General features: G+C 45.5%; 1 pseudogene; it reads right to left on the bottom strand.

Annotated features, from left to right (window-relative positions):
* Nucleotides 1-1451: 1451 nt before the first annotated feature.
* On the bottom strand, nt 1452-10660 carry LOC147119879 (putative G protein-coupled receptor 139; annotated as a pseudogene).
* Nucleotides 10661-19766: the final 9106 nt, after the last annotated feature.

The raw sequence follows: 19766 nt of genomic DNA, 5'->3' as shown, positions 1-19766 counted from the left end.
AGGTTAGCGTGTAAAGTTAAGGCACATGGGATTGGGGGCAAGGTATTGACTTGGATAGAGAACTGGTTGGCAGACAGAAAGCAAAGAGTTGGAATAAACGGGACTTTTTCCGAGTGGCAGGCAGTGACTAGTGGGGTACCGCAGGGATCGGACCTTGGACCCAAGCTATTCACAATATATATTAATGATCTGGATGATGGAACTAGATGTAATATCTCCAAATTTGCAGACGACACATAGCTGGGTGGGCGTGTGTGTTGTGAGGAGGATACCGAGAAACTCCAGTATGAATTGGACAGGTTGGGTGATTGGGCAGAAGCATGGCAGATGCAATATAACGTGGATAAATGTGAGGTTATCCACTTTGGTGGCAAAAACAGGAAGATAGATTATTATCTGAATGGGAATAGATTGGGAGAAGGGGAAGTGCAATGAGACCTGGGTATCCTTGTGCACCAGTCGCTGAAGGTAAGCTGCAGGTGCAGCAGGCGGTTAGGAAGGCAAATGTTATTTTGGCCTTCGTAGCGAGAGGCTTTGAGTACAGGAACAAGGATGTCTTGCTGCAGTTGTACAGGGCCTTGGTGAGACCACATCTTGGGTATTGTGTGCAGTTTTGGTCACCTTACCTGAGGTAGGATGTTCTTGCCATGGAACAAGTTCAGCGAAGATTCACCAGGCTGATAACTGGGATGGCAGGTATGACGTATGAGGAGAGATTGGGTCGATTGGGCTTGTACTCGCTGTAGTTTAGAAGAATGAGAGGGGATCTCAATTAAACTTATAAAATTCTGACAGGACTGGACAGACTAGATGCAGGAAGGATGCTCCTGATGGTCGGGGAGTCCAGAACCAGGGGTCACAGTCTAAGGGTAAACGGTATGCCATTTAGGACAGAAATGAGGAGGAATTTCTTCACCCAGAGTGTGGTGAACCTGTGGAATTCTCTACCACAGAAGGCAGTAGAGGCCAATTCATTAAATATATTCAAGAAGGAGTTGGATATATTTCTTAAGGCTAAAGGGATCAAGGGGTATGGGGAGAAAGCAGGGACCGGGTACTGAATTTGGATCAGCCATGATCACATTGAATGGCGGAGCAGGCTTGAGGGGCCGAATGGCCTACTCCTGCTCCTAAATTCTATGTTACCTATGTTAATGTTGAAGGTTGGAAGCTTGCAGAAGAAGCAAGGCTTGCTGTGGACCTTAAGAGCAGCAGCAATAATTACGTCAACTTCTGCGACTTTTTGACTGGAAATATTGAATTGCCAAGGCTTCCCACACGCTGGAAATCAATTGGCCAATTGTGGTAAATTTGTATCAATCTCACAGACCCATTTGCAATCGTGATGGAATCACTAAATTAGGGGAAACCACCAATTCCCCGCACCTGAATTAAAATTGACCCTATGGTGTTAAAAGACGATTAGACCATTCAAATGCGGTTCATGCAAGTCACGTATAACGGATATCCTTCTGTCTGTAATACCACGGGACATTATTAATTATGTAGATGCGCTCGTGCAGAAAATACCAGGGAACGCTTTTAGAACATGCCAGTGCACGAATCGTTCCTATAACAACAGCCGCGGTTTCCTCGGTGCAATATTCTGTTTTCAACTTCTGGCAACAAATGGCCACAAATCGATCGAAGGTGAAAGCAACCGTTAACAAGACAGAACTGTCTCTTGATGCATGAATTAAAGTAATGCTGAGACTGCATCCGGGAGTAATGGACAGGAAGCTACCTGGAAAATAAATAATAGGAATCCGGTTTAATATCAAAGCAGTGATAATGACCAGGAGTTCCGTCACCGCCATGGACACCAGGTACCGAGTGATACATCTGGAGAGACCGGACTTACCTCGGGGCAGGATCACAATCGCCACGAAATTAACTGTAAGAAAGAAAGACTTGCACTTAATTAGCGCATCACCGGACGTCCCACAGCGCTTTACAGACAATGAAGTGCTTTTGGAAGTGCAGTTACTGATGTCAGTAAATTGGGATGTTTGTGTCATTGGTTCTGTATGGTTACAAGACACTAAATTGGGATGGTTTTTGTCTCTGGTACAGTCAGATCAGCAGCCCCAATCAACGGTGGGTTTGTTGCCCACGACTACGCCTCTATGCCAGCTTGTGAGTCTCATATTTACACTAATTTATTGCTGGGTAATATTTTATACGTATACATTTTTTGACAAATTTGTACTTGGTGTTAGGGTGAAACTGCCAAATCTGCAATTACTATTCATCCCTATTGGTCATGCCGACACGAAGAGTCATTTGTTTAGTGTAGGACTGGAGTACATGTCGGCCAGACCAGGTCGAGTGGGAGGTTCCCTTCTCTGTCTCACATTACAACAATGTAGCAGGTTTCATGCCTATTCTAATGGGAAATAGAGGAATGGCAGAGTCTCTAAGCAATTATTTTGTATCGGTCTTCACGATAGAAGGCACTAAAAAGTTCCCAATAATAATAGATAATCAAGGTGCTATAGGGAGGGAGGAACCTAAAACAATGTCTATCACTGGAAAAAAAAGTAATAAGTAATGAGAAAAAGCAAACTAATGGGGCTAAAGCCCGACAAGTCCCCTGGACCAGATGGCCTGCATCCTAGGGACTTAAAATAAGTGGCTGCAGAGATCACTGCAGAGATAGTGGATGCGTTTGTTATAATCTACGAAAATTCCCTGGCTTCTGGAGAGGTCCCAGCAGATTGGAAAACCACAAATGTTACGCCACTATTCAAGAAAGGAGGGATACAGAAGCAGGAAACTATAGGCCAGTTAGCCTACCATCTGTCATTGGGAAAATGCTGGAATCCATTTTTAAGGAGGTAATAGCAGTACATTTAGAAAATCATAAGTCAATCAAGCAGAGGCAACATGGTTTTATGAAAGGGAAATCGTGTCTGACAAATTTTCTAGAGTTCTTTGAGGATGTAACAAACAGGATGGATAAAGGGGAACCAGTTGATGTAGTGTATTTGGATTTCCAGAAGGCATTCGATAAGGTGCCACATAAAAGGTTACTGCACAAGATAAGGTTAATGGTAATATATTGGCATGGATAGGGGATTGGCTAATTAGCAGAAAACAGAGAGTCGGGATAAATGGGTCATCTTCTGGTTGGCAATCAGTAACTAGTGGGGTGCAACAGCGATCAGTGCTGGGGCCTCAACTATTTACAATCTATATTAATGACTTGGATGAAGGGACCGAGGGTACTGTAGCCAAATTTGCTGATGATACAAAGATAGGTGGGTTAGCAAGTTGTGAGGAGGACACAAAAAGTCTGCAAAGGGTTATAGATAGGTTATATGAATGGGCAAACATTTGGCAGATGGAGTATAATGTGGGAAAATGTGAGTTTATCCACTTTGGAAGGAATAATGAAAAAGCAAATTATTATTTAAACGGAGTGAGACTACTAAATGATGCGGTACAAAGGGATCTGGGGGTCCTAGTATATGAAACACAGAAAGTTACCTTGCAGGTACAGCAAGTAATTCGGAAGGCTAATGGAATGTTGGCATTTATTGCAAGGGGTTGGAGTATAAAAGTAGGGAAGTTTTGATGCAACTTTAAAGGGCGCTGGTGAGACCACACCTGGAGTACTGGTCTCCATAATTAAGGAAAGATATACTTGCATTGGAAGAAATGCAGAGAAGGTTCACTAGGTTGATTCCTGGGATGAAGGGGTTGATGTATGACAGAAGATTGTGCAGGTTGGGTCTATACTCATTGGAGGTTAGAAGAATGAGAAGTGATCTTATTGAAACATAAGATTCTGTGGGGCATGGACAGGCTGGACGCTGAGAGGATGTTTCCCCTAGTGGGGGTATCTAGAACGAGGAGGCACAGCATCAGAATAAGGGGTCGCCCATTTAGGACGGAGATTAGGAGGAATTTCTTCTCTCAGAGGGTTTTGAATCTTTGGAATTCTCTACCCCAGAGAGCTGTGGAAGCGGAGTCATTGAATATATTCAAGGCGGAGACTGACAGACTTTTGAACTACAAGGAAGTCAAGGGGTATGGGGGGAGAGTAGGAAGATTGGATCAGCCATGTTCTTATTGAATGGCGGAGCAGGCTCCAGGGGCCGATTGGCCTACTTCTGCTCCTGTTTCTTATATTCTTATGGTCTTATTTTATCTGATGCCAGCCCACAAACGTACAGATTTATTGTATTCACCTTATCTCAATAACATTGTTTTCCAAACTCTGAAGCACTCCATGGACAATTCTCACAATGCACAATTAATCCTGTGGTTTATACCTTCATTATTTTATTAATTCACCGAGTACATTCAGTGGATATGTGACCGCGTTCTTTAACTCCATTCTGAATTTACACTGAGTCACTGCATAAATAAAGGTGTTGGTGCAAGAACTCAACAGCTGAAGCATATTTCCGCTTTCTTGTAGAATAAATTTGGGGTCACTGAAGCCTTTGATTATATAATCATTTGTAAATCACTCATAAAAGAACTGTACAACAAACGTCATCCACAACAGGATGAAAGTGCCCGAGATGGCGAAGAGTAAAACGATGGACTTTCTCCGGCTCTCCATCTCTGGGTCACTCTGATTCTCTCCATTGCTGTGGGCCCGGAGTCTCCTGCGGGCTCCACTGGCCACTAGAATGTATCTGACGGTCAGAGCATTGAGCAGCAAAATCAGAAGGAACGGGGCACATGGGGTCAAAATACGGTCGAACCAGTCAAACGCTCTCCATACGGGTGAGGTATAACGGATTTTCTTCAGTCTGCAATACCACGGGACATTGTTACTTATGTACATGGGCTCGTGTATAAAGTACCATGGGACGCTTTTCAGACATCCCAGCGCACAGATTGTTCCTATAACTACAGCCGCCGTTTTCTCGGTGCAATAATTTGTTTTCAACTCCTGGCAACAAATGGCCACAAATCGATCGAAGGTGAACGCGACCGTTAACCAGACCGAACTGTCTCTGGATGCATGTATTAACGCAATGTTGAGACTGCACACCGGGGTGATGGACAAGAAACTACCAGGAAAATAAATACCCGGAATCCGGTTTAATATCACAGCAGTGAGAATGACCAGGAGATCCGTCACCGCCATGGACACCAGGTACCGAGTGATACATCTGGAGAGACCGCACCTTCCTCGGGACAGGATCACAATCGCCACTAAATTGACTGCAAGGTTAGAGAGAGATGAAGAATTAGAGTAAGCTCCAAAGAAGTGTTAGGTTGACCGGAATTATGCAAAAATAGCAGCTTTGTTAGCTGAAGCGACGAAAACAGTGTAATAATCCAAAGTGGAAGTGGGACAGACCGCCAGTTCGGGTGAATGAAAGTTAATAATTTTCATTTATAATGGGGATCCATAAGGGAACAAATCCAGTCAAACAATTTTATACGTTTCAAATGGATTAAAAGAGTGGACTGTGCAATGATAATTAAAATAACCCGTACCTGCCTGAGGAGGGACAGAGCAGCGTTTTTAGGAAAGATGTCAGGAGCAGCGAGTGTGGAAGTCCAGTGAAGGATCGAACCAATGGTCGGGGTTATAAAATGGAACAGAAGCCCGGGATTAACGTGTTCCCGGAATAAGGTTTATTAATAAACTAGTCACTTATTTGAAGGTTTCGAATTGTTGACCTTTAGCTTACCTTCAATAAGTCGATTCGTTGAAGCCAATCAGCGTAAAGTAAATCATTAAATCATCTCAGCAATTGATTGATATGTTGGATTGATTAATGCTGCATTTGTCAACAAATGGTTCACCTATCATTATTAATCAACAGTGAATGATTCACATATTCATTACATTCATCGGATGAGACGTTTAACCGAGGCCCCGTCTGATCTCTCAGGTGGACTTATAAGATCCCATGGCACTATATCGAAGCAAAGCAGGGGAATTATCCCGGGTATCCTGGCCAATATTTATTCCTCAATCACATAGGATATACGGCACAGAAACAGGCCATTCTGCTCAACCAGTCCAGTCCAACATCACTAAAACAGATTACCTGGTCGTTATCACATTGCTGTTTGTGGGAGCTTGCTGTGTGTAAATTGGCTGCCGCGTTTCCTACATTACAACAGTGACCACACTTCAAAAGTACTTCATTGGCTGTAAAACGCGTTTTGATGTCCCGAGGTCGTGAAAGTGGCTATATAAATGCATGTAGTTCTTGAAAGCAGTCATCAATTATTTGTATATCTATGCGGACCAATTTGAATTGCAGAAAATTAACGCGAGTTAATTAATTTAATTTAGTTGCTGCAGCCATGCCTCTCAATTGATGCCCCTTTGTTTTCTCACAGGGTGTTCAGTTCTGAGACGGTCGGAAGACCACTTTCGCTGTACTCATCATCCGCCCATATGATCTGGGGCTCTTCAGTTCAGTGGTGGGGTTGGCTTTGAACAGATAGGCAGCGTTTCTGCATTTTGTACAATAGTACACCTGTTGGAATTCAATGTTTGTCTCACACCCGATGTACAAATTAAAGACATGACTGCGGATCTTCCACAGCGACTGAAGAATTACACTGTAAATAACTTGAATATATAGAACGCCAAGGCACCTGGGGGCTGAGAGCGCCCTCACAACCGCACCCCAGCATGAGCCAATCCGCAGGAGAAAAGGGAAGATAAATCAGACAGATTCATCAATTACAGTAATGTGATAATACCACTGAAATAAAATATGAATAACGTGATAAAAATGTATGAACACGGTTTCTCAGTGTGCTGTTGGTATCTAGCCTGCTTGTGCACTGCAGTGATATGATGTGCAATAAAAATTGTCATTTAAAGCAATCACGTTTCCCAGTCACACCCAGCTGCAACCGATTGCTCGGAGTCGCGCCAGGGGATGAGAGAAGGTGGGAACAGAGCTTAGATCCCTGGAACTGAGGGAGGTGAAATATTATTCGACTTGATTTCAACGCAATTGTTATAGGTACATGTAATTCAGTTTAAAAACACAAAGATATTTTTGTAGTTAAATTGTCTCCATCTATCCACAATCGTCCAGAAACAGTTAAACGGGAGCAAGGCGGGAGCTGGTGGATAGTTCGCCCGCTCCTCACAGCGTGGTGGTGGGAGAAAATGGAGACACATTTCGAAGTGTTATTTCGAGGTGGGTGTTCGGGTCGGCTTATTTCACTCTGCACCACTACACAGGCCGAGTACAACCATGAAAGTACCCTCTTACCCTCTCTAGATCTTTTCATCGCTAACTGCCATCGTGACATCAGCCACCTCCATTTCTCTGCTCCCCTCACTCACGCCAACCTACCTCCCTCTGAACTTGCAGCACTCCATTCTCTTAGATCCAACCCTGACATTGTCATTAAAACTGCTGACAAGAGTGGTGCTGTTGTTGTTTGGCGAATCGACCTCTACTGTATGGAGACTGATCGCCAACTCTCCAACACCTCCTCCTACCTCTGCCTGGACCATGACCCCACTAGCAAACATCAAGCCACCGTTTCCAAGGCAGTCACTGACCTCATCTCCTCTGGAGATCTTCCCCCCGTGGCCACCAGCCTCATAGTTCCCCAACCCTGCACAGCCCGCTTCTACCTCCTTCCCAAGATCCACAAACAGGACTGCCCTGGTAGACCCATCGTTTCAGCCTGTTCTTGCCCCACCGAACTTATCTCTTCCTATCTCGACTCTATCTATTCTCCCCTTGTCCAGTCTCTTCCCACCTACATCCGCATCTCTTCGGACGCACTTTGCCACTTTAACAGTTTCCAGTTTCCTGGCCCCAACCGGCTCCTTTTCACCATGGACATACAATCCCTCTACACCTCCATCCACCACCAGTATACATAGATACATAGAAGATAGGAGCAGGAGTAGGCCATTCGGCCCTTCGTGCCTGCTCCGCCATTCGATGAGATCATGGCTGATCCTTTAATTCAGTATCCCGTCCCCGCCTTCTCTCCGTAACCCTTAACCCCTTTTGCCCGTAGAAATATATCTAATTCCCTCTTAAATATATTTAATGAGCTGGCGTACACTGCCCTCTGTGGCAATGAGTTCCACAGGTTCACCACTCTCTGAGTGAAGAAATTCCCCCTCATCTCTGTCCTAAATGGTTTAGCCCTTATCCTTAAATTATGTCCTCTAGTTCTGTTCTCACCCGCCAAGGGAAACATTCCTTCTGCATCCAGTCTGTCTAGACCTGTCAGAATTTTATACACTTCTATGAGGTCCCCTCTCAATCTTCTAAACTCCAGTGTGTACATCCCTAAACTACATAGTCTCTCCTCATAGGTCATTCCCGCCATTCCTGGTATCAGCCTGGTGAATCGCCGCTGCACCCCCTCCATGGCAAGAACATCCTTCCTCAGATGAGGCGACCAAAACTGTACACAGTACTCGAGGTGTGGTCTCACCAGTGCCCTGTACAGCTGCAGCAAGGTATCCCTGTTCCTGTATTCTAACCCTTTTGCTATGAAGGCCAGCATACCGTTTGCCTTCTTGACCGCCTGTTGCACCTGCATGCTCGCCTTCAGTGACTGGTGTACAAGAACACCCAGGTCTCTCTGTACTTCCCCCTCTCCCAATCTATTGCCATTTAAATAATAATTTGCCCTCCCGTTCCTGCACCCAAGGTGGATAACTTCGCACTTGTCCACATTATAGTGCCTGAGGGCGCTCCGCTTCTCCCTTGAATAGAGGCTTGAACAGTCCCCATCCACCACTACCCTCCTCCGCCTGGCTGAACTTGTTCTCACATTGAACAACTTCTCCTTTGAATCAACTAATTTCACCAAATCAAAGGTGTGCTATGGGTACCCGAATGGGTCCCAGCTATGCCTGCCTTTTCGTGGGATATGTGGAACACTCTTTGTTCCAGTCCTACACGGGTCCCCTCCCGCACCTCTTTTTCCGGCACATTGATGACTGTATCAGTGCCATTTCCTGCTCTCGCCCTGAACTAGACAATTTCATTCACTTTGCCTCCAATTTCCAGCCTTCCCTCACCTTCACATGGTCCATCTACGACTCTTCCCTTCCCTCCCTCGACTTCTCCATCTCCATCTCTGGGGATAGCTTATTGACCAACATTCGCTACAAGCCCACTGACTCCCACAGCTACCTGGACTACACTTCCTCCCACCCCGCCTCCTGTAAGGACTCAATTCCATTCTCCCAGTTTCTCCGTCTCAGCCGCATCTGCTCCAACGATGCCACCTTCCACACCAGTGCTTCCGACATATCTTCCTTTTTCCTCAACCAAGGATTCCCCTCTACCGTGGTTGACACGGCCCTCGACCGTGTCCATTCTATCTCCCGCACATCTGCCCTCACCCCTGCCCCTTCCTCCTGGAACCATGACAGAGTTCCCCTTGTCCTCACCTTTCACACCACCAGCCTCCACATTCAACGGATCATCCTACGCCATTTCCGCCACCTCCAATGTGATCCCATCACCAAATGCATCTTCCCCTCCCCTCCCCTTTCAGCATTCCACAGGGACCGCTCCCTCCGAGACACCCTAGTCCACTCCTCTATCACCCCCAGCACCCCTTACCCTTCACTCAGCATCTTCCCGTGCAAGCGCAGGAGATGCAACACCTGCCCTTATACCTCACCCCTTCCCACTGTCCAGGGCCCCAAACACCCCTTCCAGGTGAAACAGCGATTTACTTGTACTTCTTGCATTCTAGTATGCTGTGTTCGCTGCTCACGATGTGGTCTCCTCTACATTGGGGAGACCAAACGCAGATTGGGTGACTGCTTTGCGGGACACCTCTGTTCAGTCTGTAAGGGTGACCCCGAGCTTCCGGTCACCTGTCATTTTAATTCACTGCCTCATTCCCACTCAGACCTCACTGTACTTGGGCTCTTGCATTGTTCCACGGAAGCACAGTGTAAACTCGAGGAACAGCACCTCATCTTCCGATAAGGCACTTTTCAGCCTTCCGGACTCAATATAGAGTTCAACAATTTCAGATCATAACCTCGGCCCCCATTACATTTTTACTTATTTTTTATCCCCACCTTTGTTATGGCCCTTTCCCACCCTTTTTTTTCTCTCTCCCACATGGCAGCTGTCTCTCATTCTGCCAGGTCATTTCACACCTAATCTAGAGCCGTCTTTTGTCTCCACTAGTCCTATCACCATCTCGTCTCGTTTTGAATACCTCTTAACGTCTCTTCACTTCTCTTTTGTTCTCTCCCAGCCTGGCCTTTCAATCGATTTCATTTCCTCTGCCTTTCCAGTCTTGACAACGAGTTTGACCCGAAACGTTGACTCTATTTTGTCTCCACGGATGTTGCCTGGCCTGCTGAGTTTTTCCAGCATTTTCTGTTGTTATTTCGGGTTTCCAGCATCCGCAGTATTTTGCTATCATACATGAAAGTAAACAACCGGCATAAACACTTGAAGGTAATTGCAATCAACTGTCGCACTGAACTACAGTCCTTCTGTGTGTAACATCGGTCGAACCAATCCCGCTGTACAGAAGACTCCGGGGGGAACACATTGCACAAAGTGTGGCCAATAACAAGTTACTGAGACGATCCAGATAACTAACGCTTTTTACAATCAATATCTTACTGCAATACTTTACCTGGCACAGCGATAGCTGCAAGGACAGTGTAGTAAATGGCATATACTAGGCCTCTGGGTGGGGCGTGCATTTTCTGTGAGAAGCAGCAATGTCTATTCCGGATCCCACACACGCTCTGTTCGACATTTAAAGGATCCCTTATTATACCTGATGTGAACACTCCGAGACACAATTAGATGACATCACCATAAGTGTTAGTTACAATCATTGCACAAACAAGTTAGGTGACATCACCATTGGTGTTAGTTATAGTCATTGGACAAACAGATGAATGCACCGGATTTGACTCTGATTTCTGTTGCAGTAGAATGGACAAAACTGGACGCCACCGAGTTCTAAATGAAAACGCCGAATAGCTACAATGTGAGCTGAACACTGGAGTCACATTGCAATTTTCTGGTGTTTTTCCTTTAAACTTCTGCGGAAAGGAAATGTAGAATACTTGATATCAGCATGTAGCAACTGTTCAAAGAGAAAATGGAAGCCCCTTTAGACTGTCTGTTCAATGGTTCGAAGGTGGCTCCATATTGTTAACAGTTATGGTTTTCCCACATTTCAACAGTGACTACACTTCAAAAAAGTACTTCATTGGCCGTAAAGCGCTTTGGGACGTCCCATAGTCGTGCAAGGCACTATATAAATGCAAGTCTTTCTTTCCTTCTTTATTTAAGCATAAGTGAAACTTAATACACCCAGTATTGGAGCAGCAGTTTACAAAGTACGATACAGAATTATATTGCTCGTCATTGTCCTTTGGGTAGTAGGTGTGGCCCAATCCTGGTTCCTTCTACTCACAGGAGCATCTGCACCTGTCTGGATCAGTGCCCTTCCTGGCCTGTCTAGTCTGAGAATGACACAAACCCACTAGGATATACCCCCAGAACCTGAACTACAGAAAGATCCATCAAATCATGTATTTTCCTTAACCCTGCATTCTACCCAATGAAGAACCCGGGAAGCTCTGCCTCCCACCACAGGCTTTGGGCCCCCGTAATCTCCTTAGCACAAGATCTTTCTGTTCTTGGTTTCCATGTTGATGACGCAACCTTGATGACAAGGGCTTCCAATTAGAGTCTCATTTTTCACATGATTTCTGCTAATCCTCACAGAAGAGAAAGAAGGCTACATTAATAAAACTATACTATCTTAATAAAAACTATAAACTGGCACTCTTAATATTAAACTACGGTCTAGCAAAGCTTAATCCTGAAAATTAGTAACAAGGGATTTAGAGTTGATTATGATTCCATGGCTCACTAATTTTCACATTCCCACAGATGTGGAACCAATGAGATAAAACTCAGAAAGCTCTGAGCCTACCCTGTCCTTTTCCCTTGCCTTTATAGAAAAATCCTGGAACTCCCACCCTAACAGCACTGTAGGAGTACCTTCACCACACGGACTGCAGCAGTTCAAGTAGGCAGCTCGCCACCACCTTCTCAACGGCAACTAGGGATGGACAATAAATGCCGGCCTTGCCAGCGACGCCCATATCCCCAAAGTGAATTTAAAACAAATAACAGTTGTATTTAGATAATAAAAGAGGGAACTTGTGACGCACCCAGAACCTTCAGTCAGCAGGAATCAAAGGCAGTATGATTTCTGCAGAAAGAAGCTTGTCAGAGAAAAGCCTAGGGACATTTAACTCAAGCCATGCCTAATCCCTCAAAATACCTTCAAAAGCTCATATTCTTACACTGTGCCTCACAAACTGGCCCAGTTACACACAATTCCCCATTTGTGGGAGAAAGGTTACTTCTGCAATGGAACACTTCTGGGCATTAATCATTTTTGTACTTGTTACGAATCATAGAATCGTAGATTGATACAGCACAGCAGCTGGCTATTCGGCCCATCGTGCCGATGAAAGTGCTATCCAATCGGTCCCAACCGCCTGCTCTTTCCATGTAGCTCTCCGAATGTTCTCCTTTCAAGTATTTATCCAAATTCTATTTGAAAGTTTCTATTGAATCTACTTCCACTACCATTTCAGGCAATGCATTCCAGATCATACTTACTCGCTAAACAAATTATTGTTCCTCCTGCCATCTCTGGTTCCATTGCCAATTACATTAAATCTGTGTCCTCTGGTTAGCGACCCTTCAGTCACTGGAAACAGTTTCTCCTTTTTTAGTCTGTCAAAGTCATTCATAATTTTGAACACCTGTATCAAAACTCCTCCTGGTCTTCTCTACTCCAAGGAGACCAATCCCAGTTACTCTAGTCTCTTCACGTAACTTATTTATTTCATCCATGGAACCATTCTAGTAAATATTTTAGAAAAATAGGAGCACAATTAGACCATTCGGCCCTTCCAGCCTGCTACGGCATTCAACACGGTCATGCCTGATCCTCTATCTCAATACCATATTCCCGCTCTCTCCCCATGCCGCTGATGCCTTTTGTGTCCAGAAATGCGTCTATCTCCTTCTTAAATATATTCAGTGACTTGGCCTCCACAGCCTTTTGTGCTAGAGAATTCCACAGGTTCACCACCCTCTGACTAAAGAACTATCTCCTCATCTCAGTCCTGTATGTCCTACCCCGTATCCTGAGACGAGGACCCGTCGTTCTAGATGACACAGCCAGGGGAAACATCCTCCCTCCATCCAGTCTGTCTAGCCCTGTCAGAATTTTATATGTTTCAATGAAATATTCTCTCATTCTTCTAAACTCTAGTGAATAGAGGCCTAGTTGACACAATCTCTCCTCATATTACATTTGGTTCCCTCATCCAAATCATTGATATATATTGTGAATAGCTGGGGCCAACGCATTGATCCCTGCGGTACCCCACTAATCACCGCCTGCCACCCTGAAAAGACGCATTTATTCCTACACTCTGTTTCCTGTCTGTTAACCAATTTTGAATCCATGCTAGTATATTACCCCCAATCCCATGTGCTTTAATTTTGCACACTAACCTCTTATGTGGGAATTTGTCAAAGGCCTTCTGAAAATCCAAATACACCACATCCACTTGCTCTCCCTTATCTATTCTACCAGTTACATCCTCAAAAACTCCAGTAGTTTTGCCAAACACGATTTCCCTTTCATAAATCCATGTTGACTTTGTCTAGTCCCGCTGATATTTTCTAAGCGTCCTGTTAGCACATCCTTCATAATAGACTCTAGCATTTTCCATACTACTGATGTTAGGCTAACCGGTCTGTAGTTCCCTGTTTTCTCACCCTCCTTTTCTCAATAGTGGGGTTACATTTGCCACCCTCCAATCTGCAGGAGCTGTTCCATAATCTATAGAATTTTGGAAGATGACAACCAATGTATCCATTATTTCCATGGTTACTTCTTTTAGTACGCTGGGATGCAGATTATCATGCCCTGGGGACTAATCGGCTCTCAGTCCCATAATTTCTCCAGTGTGGCGGAGCCACTAAAGGACTCAGATCGTTTGTATATAATTCCCTTTAACAACATGTTAGCTACAGCCTGAGTCTGTATCTTTGTTTATACTGTTTACTTGTACAGAGCGTGATTACTTTAACAGCGCGGGTAAACGCGGTGACGTCACACCATACATCACGTGATCCCCCACCAGCCAGCAGTCCTCATGGAGCCTCCGAACTGAATACACTACACTCGATGTTCTCCTGCAGTTACTTGTTTAAACCTGTTAGTTTCCATTAAACTTCATTTTGCTTGAGCGCCTGAGTGCACCTCAGTCTTTGGATAGGAACTAGACATTACTACATTGGTGACCCCGACTTTTGCGAATGGTTTTCGCAGGAGATAATCAACATGGAAACGAACGCCATTACCTTGAAGCTACCGCAGTTCTGGGAGCAACAACCAGCTGCGTGGTTCATCCAGGCTGAAGCCCAGTTCACCATCAGGGACATCGTTGCGGATCAGACCCGTTATTATTATGTGGTCTCTGCCCTCGACAGCACCACAACCTTGCGGGTCGTCAGCCTACTCGGTAGTCTGTCTACTGATCGCAAGTATGACACCTTAAAGGCGCGGTTGCTGCAGGTCTTCCGGCTCACGAAGTCGGAGTGCACCCGCTGGCTGCTCGCTATGTCCAGCCTCAGGGACTCCAAGCCGTCCGAGCTTATGAGCCAGATGCTCATGCTCCTCCGGTCCGAGCCAGAATGCTTCCTCTTCAGGGAGCTATTCCTCTGCCTACTCCCTGCAATATGTGGGAGCTGGTGAACACCATTGATGCCCACGGTGATCACATTTGCAGTAAGTGTTGGCTGCTCGAGGAACTCCAGCTCCGTGTTGAAGAGCTGGAGACCGAGCTTCAAACACTGAGACACATCAGGGAGGGGGAGAGTTACCTGGACTCTGTGTATCATGAGGTAGTCACACCAATTAGATTGATTAATTCAGATGTAGTCCGTGGCCAGGGTCAGGATGGTGTGACTAGAAGTGAGGCAGGTACGGGGATCCAGGAGGTAGTGTTGGAGGAGCCGCAGCCCTTGTATTGTCCAACAGATTTGAGGCTCTTACTCCCTGTGGGGACAGGAGCAGGGACTGCAGGGAGGATGAGCAACCTGGCCACAGCACCGTGGAGCAGGGGGCCATTCAATTGGGGGGAGTTAAAAGAAATGTTGTAGTGGTAGGGGATAGTATCGTTAGGGGGATAGATAGAGTTCTTTGCAGCCGAGAGCGAGAGTCCCAAGGCTGTGTTGCCTGCCCGGTGCCAGGGTTAAGGACATCTCCTCTGGACTGGAGAGAAACTTGGAGTGGGAGGGGGAGGATCCAGTTGTCGTGGTCCATGTTGGTACCAACGACATAGATAGGACAAGGAAGGAGGTTCTGCTGAGGGAGTTTGAGCAGCTAGGGGCCAAATTAAAAAGCAGAACCACAAGGGTAATATCTGGATTATTACCTGAGCCACGAGCGAATTTGGCTAGGACAAATAAGAATTAGAGAGTTAAATGCGTGGCTCAAAGACTGGTGTGGGAGAAATAGGTTTTGTTTCCTGGGACACTGGCACCAGTACTGGGGCAGGAGGGAGCTGTTCCATTGGGATGGGCTTCACTTGGCCAGTGCTGGGACTAGAGTGCTGGTGGATCATATAACTAGGGCTGTAGAGAGGGCTTTAAACTAACTAGTGGGGGGAGGTTCCTAGAGAGCAAATAATAAAAATGACAACAGAGAAGGTAATAGACTTAGGTAGCAGTGGGGAAATTAAAAACCAGAGCGTGTCAGGAAGGGGCAGAAGGTATGGAGTTAAAGGTAAAGTAATAAAAAGGGCAATAGCAGGAACTAAGTGTCACAAAACATCTTTGAAAGTTCTCTATCTGAATGCACGTAGCATTCGTAACAAAATAGACGAATTAATGGCACAAATAATTACATATGGGTATGATCTTGTGGCCATTACAGAAACATGGCTGCAGGGTGACAATGCCTGGGAATTAAACATACCAGGTTATTTAACGATCAGGAAGGACAGGCAGGAAGGAAGGGGAGGTGGGGTGGCTATGTTAATAAAGGAAGGAATCACTGTAATACAGAGAAATGATATCGGGTCAAAAGTTTGGGTGGAGGTAAGGAATAATAAGGGGAAAAAAACACTAGTGGGCATAATCTATAGGCCTCCGAACAGTGGCAACTCTGTTGGACGGAGCATCAATCAGGAAATAGTTGAGGCTTGTAATAAGGGAACATCTATAATTATGGGGGATTTCAACTATCATATTAATTGGACAAATCAAATTGGGCAGAGCAGCCTTGAGGATGAGTTCATTGAGTGTATTAGGGATGGGTTTCTTGAGCAGTATGTAACTGAACCGACCAGGGGGCAAGCAACCTTAGATCTGGTCCTGTGTAATGAGACGGGATTAATTAAAAAGGTCCTAGTAAAGGATCCCCTTGGAATGAGTGACCATAACATGGTTGAATTCCATATTCAATTAGAGGGTGAGAAGGTTGGATCTCAAACAAGCATGCTAAGCTTGAATAAAGGAGACTATGAAGGTATGAGAGCGGAATTGAGTAGAGTGGATTGGGAAAATAGGTTAAAGGGTAAGACGATACATGATCAGTGGTGTACATTTAAGGAGTTATTTTACAACTTCCAAAAAATATATATTCCACTGAGAAGAAAAGGGTGTAAAAGAAAAGAGAGCAATCCGTGGCTAAGTAAAGAAATTAAGGATAGTATTCGAATAAAAACAAGTGCATATAAGGTAGCCAAATCTAGTGGGAGGATAGAGGATTGGGAAAACTTTAAAAGACAGCAAAAAATAACAAAAAGATTGATTAAGAAAGGGAAGATAGGTTTTGAAAGTAAATTAGCAAAAAATATAAAAACAGACAGTAAGAGTTTTTATAGTTATATAAAAAGAAAAAGGGTGGCTAAAGTAAATGTTGGTCCCTTAGCGGATGAGACTGGGAAATTAATGGTGGGAAATATGGAGATGGCAAAAACACTGAATGAATATTTTACATCAGTCTTTACAGTAGAAGACACTAAGAATATCCCAACACTGGACAAACAGGGGGCTAAAGGGGGGGAGGAGCTAAACACGATCAAAATCACTAAGGAAGTGGTACTCGGTATAATAATGGGACTCAAGGCGGATAAATCACCTGGACCTGATGGCTTACATCCTAGGGTCTTGAACGAAGTGGCGGTAGGGATTGTGGATGCATTGGTAATAATTTTCCAAAACTCCCTGGACTCGGCAAAGGTCCCGGCAGACTGGAAAACTGCTAATGTAACACCCTTATTTAAAAAGGGCAGTAGACAGAAGGCTGGAAACTATAGACCGGTTAGCCTAACATCTGTGGTAGGTATAATTTTGGAGTCCATTATTAAGGAGACAGTAACAGGACATTTGGATAATCATAATTTAATAGGACAAATTCAGCATGGTTTTATGAAGGGGAAGTCATGTTTGACAAATTTGCTGGAGTTCTTTGAGGAAGTAACGTATAGGGTGGATCAAGTGGAACCAGTGGACGTAGTGTATTTAGACTTCCAAAAGGCATTTGACAAGGTGCCACACAAAAGATTATTGCTTAAGATAAAAAATCACGGGATTGGGGGTAATATTCTGGCATGGATAGAGGATTGGCTATCTAAGAGAAGGCAGAGAGTTGGGATAAATGGTTCATTCTCAGACTGGCAATCAGTAACTAGTGGTGTTCCGCAGGGGTCAGTGCTGGGTCCCCAACTCTTTACAATCTATATTAACGATTTGGAGGAGGGGACCGAGTGTAACATATCAAAGTTTGCAGATGATACTAAGATGGGAGGGAAAGTAGTGAGTGAGGAGGACATAAATATCCTGCAAGGGGACATCGACAGGCTAAGTAAGTGGGCAGAGATTTGGCAGATGGAATACAATACTGGAAAGTGTGAGGTTATGCACTTTGGCAGGAAAAATCGTAGAGCAAATTATTATCTTAATGGCAAGAAACTGGAAAGTACTGAAGTACAAAGGGATCTGGGGGTCCTGGTGCACGAAACTCAAAAGGTTAGTATGCAGGTGCAGCAAGTGATTAAGAAGGCCAATGGAATGTTGACTTTCATTGCTAGGGGGATAGAATATAAAAATAGGGAGGTATTGCTTCAGTTGTACAAGGTATTGGTGAGGCCGCACCTGGAATACTGCATACAGTTTTGGTGTCCATATTAAGAAAGGACATACTTGCTCTCGAGTCAGTACAAAGAAGGTTCACTCGGTTAATCCCGGGGATGAGGGGATGGACATATGATGAGAGGTTGAGTAGATTGGGACTCTACTCATTGGAGTTCAGAAGAATGAGAGGCGATCTTATTGAAACATATAAGATTGTGAAGGGGTCGGATCGGGTGGATGCCGGGAAGATGTTCCCGATGATGGGTGAAACTAGAACTAGGGGGCATAGTCTAAGAATAAGGGGCTGCTCTTTCATAACTGAGATGAGGAGGAACTACTTCACTCAGAGGGTGGTAGGTCCATGGAATATGCTGCCCCAAAAAGCTGTAGAAGCTACATCATTACATAAATTTAAAACAGAAATAGACAGTTTCCTAGAAGTAAAGGGAATTAAGGGTTACGGGGAGCGGGCAGGAATTTGGACATGAGTCTAGGTTCAGATCGGTCATGGCCCTGTGGGCAGCGGAGCGGGCCCAGGGGTCGTGTAGCCTGATCCTGCTCCTATTTCATGTGTCTAATTCGGTTAGATTCAGGAGATGGTTCTGTGATAGTGGATTGGCGGTTAGGATCAGATCAGCCATGATTTTATTGAATGGCGGAGCAGGCTCGAGGGGCCGATTGGCCTACTCCTGCTCCTATTTCTTATGTTCTTATGTTCTTATGTTCCCAGAGCAAGTTCAGGCTGCCCTAGTCAGGTCCAAAGTCACAGACTGCGTGGAGCTTGCTGGCGAAGTGGACAAGATCTTCACGGTGACACAACAGCACTGCGCGGCCACGAGGCACCCATCCCCGACAGATGCTGCTCCAGCTCTTCAATCAGCGGGATCCTGCTTTTACCACGCCCGTTTTGGCGCGAAAGCAAGATGCTGCCGCCCTCCCTGCAGTTTTTCGCACAAAAAAAACATCTACAGACACCCTGGCGAAAGAGGACCGGGTCTAACGAGCGTCCCGCAGCTGCAATGGCCTTTGGAGAGTCAGGGAAGCTTCTCTTCATCACCGACTCCCTATCTGGTCGACGTTTCCTTTGCGACACCGGGGCACAGTATAGCATCCTACCTGCGTCAAATCTCGATATACTACCTGGGGACCACGGCCACGCCCTCCCGGCGGTTAATGGCGTGGCCATTCAGACATTCGGAAGGCGGCGGGTCCAGGTGTGTTTCAGCGGCCAGCGTTTCCACTGGGAATTCATCACAGCCAAAGTCACGCAGGCCATCCTTGGGGCGGATTTTTTGTGCGCCAACGGCCCCCTGGTCGATGTCAGGGACCGCTGGTTGTTCAAAACGGCCACGTTCCACTCCATCCCATGCCACTGTGTTAACGCCATGCTGCGCACAGCCTTCTGTGCGTTCCCACCTCCAGACGACTTCACTCGGCTCCTTGGAGAGTTCCCAGATCTGACCAGGCCCACTTTCTCCTCCTCGGCTACTAACCATGGTGTAGAACATCACATCACCACCACCGGCCCCCCAGTTTACGCACGGGCCCGACGACATGAATCCGGCAATCTCGCAGCTGCAAAAGCGGAGTTTGACACGATGGAGCGGCTGGGGATTA

Source organism: Somniosus microcephalus, chromosome 4 (assembly GCF_052327205.1).
Source record: "Somniosus microcephalus isolate GS21.2 chromosome 4, FLI_Smic_1.0, whole genome shotgun sequence".
Classification (NCBI taxonomy): Eukaryota; Metazoa; Chordata; class Chondrichthyes; order Squaliformes; family Somniosidae; genus Somniosus; species Somniosus microcephalus.
Note: the sequence above shows the minus strand (reverse complement) of the source record. Positions and strands in the feature narration are given on the sequence as shown.